The following is an 8,611-nucleotide window of genomic DNA, read 5'->3' as shown; positions in this document are numbered from 1 at the left end:
GCAGCACTGAGTAATGGAGGTATGTAACTTTGTGTTTATCAGCTTATGTTATGATTATATTGTTATGGTTTTTGCATCAATGGTGGTATAAGTGTTGTGTTATGGAGTGGCTTGCTTGTGATTACGTCATATGCCATTTTCATACCTCGGATAATTGGTTGGTAGTTAGGGGATGTGCTCATATGGAGAAGTTTCGGAGGATGCAGTAACTGTAGCATGGTAGGGAGAGATCTGGATCGTTTCGCTAGTTCGGAGTGGATCGTGGGTTGGATGGAGTGGTCAAATTCCTACCTGGCGGGCTCGGGTTCCCCAGTAGAAGTTTTGGAATGGTAGTAAAGGATCGGGATCTCTTTTGAGTGTGAAGCCGCAAGGGTTAAGCAGGATCGAAGTGGGGGAGAACCCTCCGGGTATATTTGGATAAGAGTCTCGTAGACTCAGAATGAGTGCGCGGCCTCTAAGAAGAAATGGTAGTAGCTCAGTGATGGATGGATTGAGAAGTTCAGAATTAGGAGTTCGAGAATTTTCCCAGCAGTTAGTTCATGTAATCGAGATGGTTAGAAGTTGGTTGGGAATCGAAGATTGAGGGTCACCTGTCGGACGCATGAGAGTCGGAATGAAGACCCTGAGAACGGGTAGCAGGAGATGTTTTAGCATTGGTAGCCAGTGTCTGAGGCAGCATGCAGATTGCGTAGATTCAGGAGTTGGGAGGTTGGAAACTTCCCAACAATAGCTTCTTGTATTCAGATTAGTAGACAGTTGGGTTGGGAACCAAGCCGGAGAATTCCTCGACGAAGCACTAAGTATATCAAGGATAAAAGATGTCGAGGATGATGCAGAATTCAAAGACTGAGGGCTGGTTTGAGAAATCGGGATGACGAATCACTAGCAGTCAGATGGTAGTAGTAGTGTCGTAAGCCTGCGGGGGTAGCCGTAGCATTCACTAGCAGTCAGATGGTAGTAGTAGTGTTGTAAGCCTGCGGGGGTAGCCATAGCATTCACTAGCAGTCAGATGGTAGTAGTAGTGTTGTAAGCCTGCGGGGGTAGCCGTAGCATTCACTAGCAGTCAGATAGTAGTGGAGTGTTGTAAGCCTGCGGGGGTAGCCGTAGCGTTTATTAGCAGCCAGATAGTATTTGAGACTTGTGAATCCGAGGGTGTAGCCGTGGCTTTTATCAGATTGGTAGCAGCATGAGCACGTGGCTGAACGCGGGAATGTAGTAATTCCCACCCGTTCGAGTGCAGCGGTGGGAATATGGGAATCCACGGATTAGATTCGGATTTCTCAAATGGTTCAGTTATGGCTAAGTCAGCGAATCTTGGCTATAGATCGTCACATCAGTTATGAGATCAGAGTAGCAGTGGACCGTTGAGGTTCGGGTATGTTAAGGGCTACCGTCAGTCTGGGAGCCATCATGTTGTTAGTCATAGAATGGATGATGTCAGGATGTGAAGTATGGACCCGATCGGTTGGATCGGAAGGTTGTTAGAGCCTCAGTGACAGGATAATTAGTGGAAACGAGTCCTTGAGGGAGATTTCATTCAGAAGTCGTGGAAGCGACTAAGGGAGGAGTCCCTTGACTCCACAGTTGGACTTGAGTTTAGTGTTTCAGGAAGCTCAGTGTTTCAGCCAGTTTAATGTTTCAGGCAGCTCAGTGTTTCGGCCAACTCAGTGTCTCAGGCAGCTCAGTGATTCAGCCAGATCAGCGTTTCAGGTAGTTTAATGTTTCAGGCAGGTTCGGTATTGCAGACAATTCAGTGTTTGAAAGGTTTCGGAGTTTGGGTCAGTATTGTATTTGAGTTGGAATACTAGTGTTGACGGTATAGTTGGTTGATGTGGAAATGACAAGTCTCTCTCAGCAGGATCAGTTGAGCCTTCGGCCGAGTATAAGTGACATGTAAAGATAGCTAGGCAAGTAGCTTTTCTTCGGGATGAAAGACTCGAGTTAGTAGGAGTTGAGTAATCAGATGGGATATAAGCAAGCTATTCCCAGCAGCATCGTTTCAGTATGAGCGGAAGAATGGATAGAACAGTTAGATAGTCGAAGTATTTTCAGGAGTCGCTGGAAGCGACTAGGAGATTGCGAAGGGGTGTAGTAACCGGTAGGGTTCGGTAACCCAAATATGGAGACGTCAGTAAGGACCGGGGGTGCTCGGCACCAAGTTATGTCAGATAGGGGCGTCGGTGGTTGTTGGCGGTATTGACCCGTACTGGAATTGGCGGGGGTGATGGAGTTGGTGAAGTATAGGACCTTCACAGTTACAGAGAAATAGTTGGTTATAGAACCTTGCCTTGGGAAGGCAAGGGATTTGCGCAAGGACAGGAAGGGGTGAACCCCTATAGGTTCAGTTCAGCACTCGGTGAGTACCAGAAGGATTGCCAGTTGAGTAAGTTGGGTCTCCAGGATGTTCAGGGTCGGGGTTGACCCGAGGTGTTGTCTGCAGGGATTAAGGTTAGTCGGAAGGATCGAGCAAAAGCCAGCAAGGGTAGGCAGATGGTGTTGGAATAGTTGGTTGGGTTTAGAGGCAGCTCGCAGGCAGTGGGCCATAGCAGACTTCGAGGACGAAGTTTAGTTTAAGTGGGGGAGAGTTGTAACACCCAAAGTTTCGAAGACCAAGAAAGGAAAGAAAACCCTAAGTTTAGGGGTCGACTCGGCGAGTCTAAGGAGGGACTCGGCGAGTCCGAGCGGGAACCGGGTCGGGAAGTAAGTGACCGACTCGGCGAGCCGACCAGGGGGACTCGGCGAGTCTGGTTTGTGCGTGGAAAACCCTAAATTCGAGACTTGGGGCCTATATAAATGTCTTAATCTTCTTCCCAGGGTTCCTTACTGCCTCTTTAGCCCTGGATATCAAACCCTAGCCGTCATATCTCCTAGTTGAGCCTTGGAAGGTGCTTTAAAGCTTGGAAAAAGGAAGAAGGAACTTGGAGGAGCAGGAAGGAGCTATAGATCTGGGATTGTGAGTTCATTTTGAGCACTTGGAGGTAATAAACTAGTTCCTGGACCCTTTTTGCACCTAGATCTATGTGTGGTTGTTGGGGCTCTTTTGCCATAATGTTATTATTTTGGGTTAGAAGCCGGATCTGGAATAGACCTTAAAAGAGTGGATCTACAGTTTGGAGTCCATGCATGACTCAAAGGTCCTCTGCATGTATGTAGAACCGACTGGACTCGGCGAGTCCTCCGAGTGGACTCGGCGAGTAGCTTGAAGATGAGGAGGAACTCGACGAGTAGGATGAACAACTCGTCGAGTCGGATGAAGTTAGGCATGGACTCGGCGAGTTGGATGAGCAACTCGGCGCGTTGGTTGAAGATTTTCTAGGACTCGGCGAGTCATGGACTGACTCGGCGAGTCGGGTCGCGAATAAGAAAGACCCTGAGTTTATGAACTCGGCGAGTCTTTAGGAAGACTCGGCGAGTAGGGTTGACCTGGAAGGTTGACTTTAACCAGAGTTGACTTAGTTGACTGTCAGACTAAGTGTTATATGTATATTGATAGCTCGGAGAGCTGGAGGAGCAGCGGATCAGGGGATTATCGAGTAGCAGCCAGAGATTTATCAGTAGGGTTCAGCAGTCTCAGGTGAGTTTCCTTCCAGTAGGGACGGGTCTAAGGCCACAATGCCGGCCCGTCTAGTTAGCAGTGGTTTCCGATGCAGTAGTTAGCATGTTTGATGCCTTCGTGGCTCAGACAGGATTTATGTGCTATGTTTTATGTGTTATGTGTTATGTGTTCCGGGCTACGGCCCGATGTAGTATGCAGTATATGTGTTCATGCTAGTTGATATGTTATGCTATGCTGTGTTCACCCAGTTAGCCCGGACTTCGGTCCGATGCAGGGGGCAAGGCCCCAGTTAGTCCGGACTTCGGTCCGATGCAGGGGACAAGGTCCCAGTCAGTCTCCGGACTTCGGTCCGATGCAGGGGGCAAGGCCCCAGTTAGTCCGGACTTCGGTCCGATGCAGGGGACAAGGTCCCAGTCAGTCTCCGGACTTCGGTCCGATGCAGGGGGCAAGGCCCCAGTTAGTCCGGACATTGGTCCGATGCAGTGGGCAAGGCCCAGTATGTGCTTTATATGTTTTTGTATGGTATGTGTTAGATTGGGGGAGCTCACTAAGCTTCGTGCTTACGGTTTTCAGTTTTGGTTTCAGGTACCCGGTTTTCAAAAGAGGAGCTCGGGGAGATTGCAGTGCACACACCGTAGTCAGTTAGCCTGGGAATGATCGACTCTGATAATGATATTATGTTTTGAATTAATACTCGAGAATTTATGTTATGAATTATGATACACTTTTTATAAATATGATTCTAGTAATGCTTTTAAAGAAATTTTTGGTCGTGATTTTTGGGTCGTTACATCCATACTCTCGGACCTAAGATTAGTCGTTTTACCTACTCCATACTCTCGGATCAGAAATGAACGAATTTACCAAATCCATACTCTCGGACTAGGGACGAATGACAAATCCATACTCTCGGATTAAAGATGAATGATTATGCGTAATCCATACTCTCGGACTAGGGACAATAGCTAATCCATACTCTCGGATTAACGACGAATGATTATGCCTAATCCATATTCTCGGACTAGGGACAATGACTATGTCTAATCCATACTCCCGGATAAGTGACATATACTAACTTCTATTCTCTGAGTTTAACTCACTTGTACTCGTAAGAATATACTACCCAATATTCCTCATATTTAATTTAGGTCTACTCTTTATCCTAAATTATCAAATATAATCAGGTATGTTCTTTAACACGAATTTCAAGCAACATCAATTAACTCGCACATAAACATATAATTAATACTTCAATCAATACTTGTATTAAAATCATGTTCATGAAAGGGACTATGCACTCACCTGAGAAGGTGGTGACTCGGTACTCGGACAGCGCTTCGTTTACTTTAAAATAATTTCCTTCGACGAAACCTAGTATTATCACCAATAGATTTTAGTCTATTATTCGCCGAGACTAATTAATAGTCTAGCTATTATTACTATTATATAAGCGTTAAAAAAAATAATTATATAACCCATAATAATAGCCCAAGTATTTATTATATGTTCTTAATAACGTTAATATAATTAAATAAAAACTATATTAAAAATAGCGTAGGCGTAGCTCACTTACAGCGGGTTTTATAGAAAACCAGACTTTGCTTGGAGCAGCGTTTCCGAGCCGAAAAGCTCTTCTTCTCGGAGCCGTCGAGCACTCCGGGGCTTCCGCCTCGTGCTAGGGAGGTTCCCTAGGCTTTTCGGGGGATTTCGGGGCTAGAGAGAGGTTCTAGAGAGAGAGTAAAGAGAAGAAAGAATGGGAAGGTGTGAAGAAAATGAGGGTGGGAGAGGTGGTATTTATAGGGTGAAAATGGCTGAACTTGGTGCCACATGTCACCATCTAGTGGCAAGACTTGGGGAGAAAGCAATGGCCAAGATTGTGCCACATCACCCATTTTCGCACAACACACTTCCGACTTCTAAAATCCGTAACTTTCACATACGACCTCCGTTTTTGACGTTCTTTATATCCACGCGTAGGTAAAAATAATATCTACAACTTTCATTTTGACTCCGTCGGCTAATTCTCGACCGATCTCAAATTTAACAGTACGAGGCGTTTAGACTGTTAAATGACCGCGAATAATTCGTAACTCCTTCATACGGACTCCGTTTTCGTCTGTCTTTTTACCGTTGAGTTCCTATTAATGAGATCTTCAACTCTCATTTATTTCACGTAAGCCAAAAACCGCTCGAACTAAAATTCGAGTTTCGGGTTGTACACTGCTAAGCCGAATCTTAGAAAAATCATAACTTCCTCATACGAAGTCAGATTTGGGCGTTCTTTTTATCGACGCTCTTAGTTTAACATATTCTACGACTTTTGTTTAGATTGCTAAGGCTAAAAAGTCTTCTATCGTAAATTCACTATTTACGTCTTCCGGTGCCGTGCCGGTTTTGCCGTAAAACTTCGGCGGGCCATAACTTCTTCGTTATAACTCGGATTTCGGCGTTCTTTATATGTACGGAAACCTTGTGACATATTCTAAAAATTGGTTAAGACTATTCATTCTAAATAATCTTTTGTCGAAAAGTCATTTTTGACCGCTATTGCCTCTAAATTGACTAGCCCGGATCTGCGGGCGTTACAATTATTTCCCCCTTAGGATGATTACGTCCCGGAATCATCAACGAAACAAGGATCGTATAATGACTCCATACGTCATCTCTTCATCCTAGGTAATAATCATAACTTCTTTATTCCTTCAAGTCTATCTCTTAGACTTATTGACTGTAAGCAGTACTTGATCGTGCACCTGCTCTCTACCTCATATTAGACTCCAAATTATAACCTATCATCATGTGATGTACGTTTAGACTCAGGTCTCTTAAATTCTAAAACAGACTAAGCCTTCCTTCATGTTCTAATGTGATATAATCATACTTTAACATGTAGCATTTCTAGCTACCAACGAGCACGATACTTCTATTGATCGCTTTGATTTTTAATCGTTTGGTTTAAGTCGGACGCTATATCAAACTTGGTTCTCTGAACCACGTAACATACTCATCGTAGTCGGACTCAAGGTGATATGACCACTAGGGTCGGGATAACAACAATCTTCTTAGTCATTACCGAAACAATGGTAACGGCATACTTGAATAAAACGAAATCAATTATTGGCTTCTTGGTAACCTTGTGACTTTCCCTGATCCAAGTGTGAGTCCTGTGCTTCCGGTAGTATAGGCATCTACTACCATTCACACCTACTCATACTCGTCCCAAGTATTGTCCCGCAGTTTTTCCAAGTCACCATACAAGAAAACCATACAACAACTTAACACATCAGATAACAAAACAAAGGTTTTATATTATTTCTTGAAACTGTTACATAGGTGTTCAAGTTCACCCTAGACTATGCCTCTAACGGGCTACATCGTGAGGTACTATCTACACGATTACTCCATAACTCGATCCTCGGATGTCACGCCTTCACTCTTGAATCCATGCATTGTCATCTGCTTCGTCAAGGATCATTTGAAATGCTCTCGCCTTTGGCTTTGGTGGCACATTTGGCTTTGTAGCCCCTTCTCTCTTTGGGCAGTCTTGTTTGAAGTGTCCTTCTCCACACTTAAAGCAGACTTCTCTCTTGGTTGTGCATTCGCTGGCGTAATGACCAGTCTTTCCGCATTTAAAGCATGTCGTATATTTAGAGCATTTCCCGATGTGCTTCTTTCTACACTTGTCACATCATTGCGTTCCTTCTTCAAACTTCGAGAATTTTCTCTTCTCGCTGGACCTTGAAGATCCTTCAAACTTTCTCTTCTCGCCAACCTCCATCTTGTTGGAGGCTCTTCCCTTGATCATATCTTCGACAGACTTGGCAGCCCAGATAGCTGCCTCTAGAGTAGGTGCTTAACGCACTGGCACCGCGTACTCCCATGGAAGTCCTTTTGCGTACTTGTCGATTTTCGTCAGCTCATCCGGAACAAGACGCAAGGCGAACTCCATCTTCTCTGTGAAGTTTTTGGTGTATTCATCGATTGACATGCTTCCCTTCTTCAGGGTTAGAAACTGGTTCTCTAGCTCAAGCAGGTTTTGAGCTGAGCAGTACTTTCGTTTGAATTGCACCAGAAATTCTGCCCATGTCAGTTGCAGAGGCTCATTAGGGCTCAGAGTCTTCCCCAAGGTATTCCACCAACGTACAGCACCTCCTCGAAACTGACGCACTGCAAATGTGGTCTGTAGTTTCCCTCTACAACCGCATGTCATGAAGGCTAACTCCATCTTCGAGATCCAATCCATGACCCCGATCGGATCCTCCTTTCCAGTGAAAGTCGATGGCTTGCAAGTCAGAAAATCCTTGTACTTGCATCCATTCCTCTCGACCTCGTCATCTTGGTTGTTTTGTCGAACTATTGGTGGGTTGACTTGACCAACAGTCCCACTGTAGTTTCCTTCCTCAGTCTGCCCTTCGTTCAACTCGGGCTGTTCGATCTGAATAGTGGCTTCCTCACGATTTTGCTGGAGCAAACGTCTAGTTTCCTCCATTTGACGATCCAACATCGCTTGGATCATCGCTTGCACTCCGGCCATTGTGACTGGCTCAGCGGCGGCTTCCATCACCGGTATTTGCTCAATCACTGGGGGTTGGTTTCTGTTCCCATTTGCATTCACGTTTCCGCTACGGGTTCTTTCCATCTTGATATATACACCGAATAAGGTGAATCTAGATCTTTACTTAGGATTGACGGTTAAATCATCCTTATCACTCCGAAACGTTTATATGCTAGTTCTAATATCGTAGTCGTACGTTTAGAATCCTAAACACATAAGGTTTCCAGATCCGGTCGGCAACAGACCATAGATCCGAACAACTGACAGCATATCAGGCACAAGTATTTAGCACATAAAAGCATTTTAGGCATAATTCCTAAAATAAGCTAGTGCTCACACCTCAAAATCATCGCTTAGCATTCTAAGTTTAAGTCTAGAAATAAATCCATATTCCTAGTTCGCTTAAACTAACGCTCTGATACCAACTGTGACATCCCCAAAATCACGGCCAGAAAAGACCGATTTTGTTTATGCTTTATAAAAATCAGAGTACTTCATTT

Source organism: Lactuca saligna, chromosome 3 (assembly GCF_052625555.1).
Source record: "Lactuca saligna cultivar CGN05327 chromosome 3, ASM5262555v1, whole genome shotgun sequence".
Lineage (NCBI taxonomy): Eukaryota > Viridiplantae > Streptophyta > Magnoliopsida > Asterales > Asteraceae > Lactuca > Lactuca saligna.
This window is presented reverse-complemented; position numbering follows the sequence as displayed.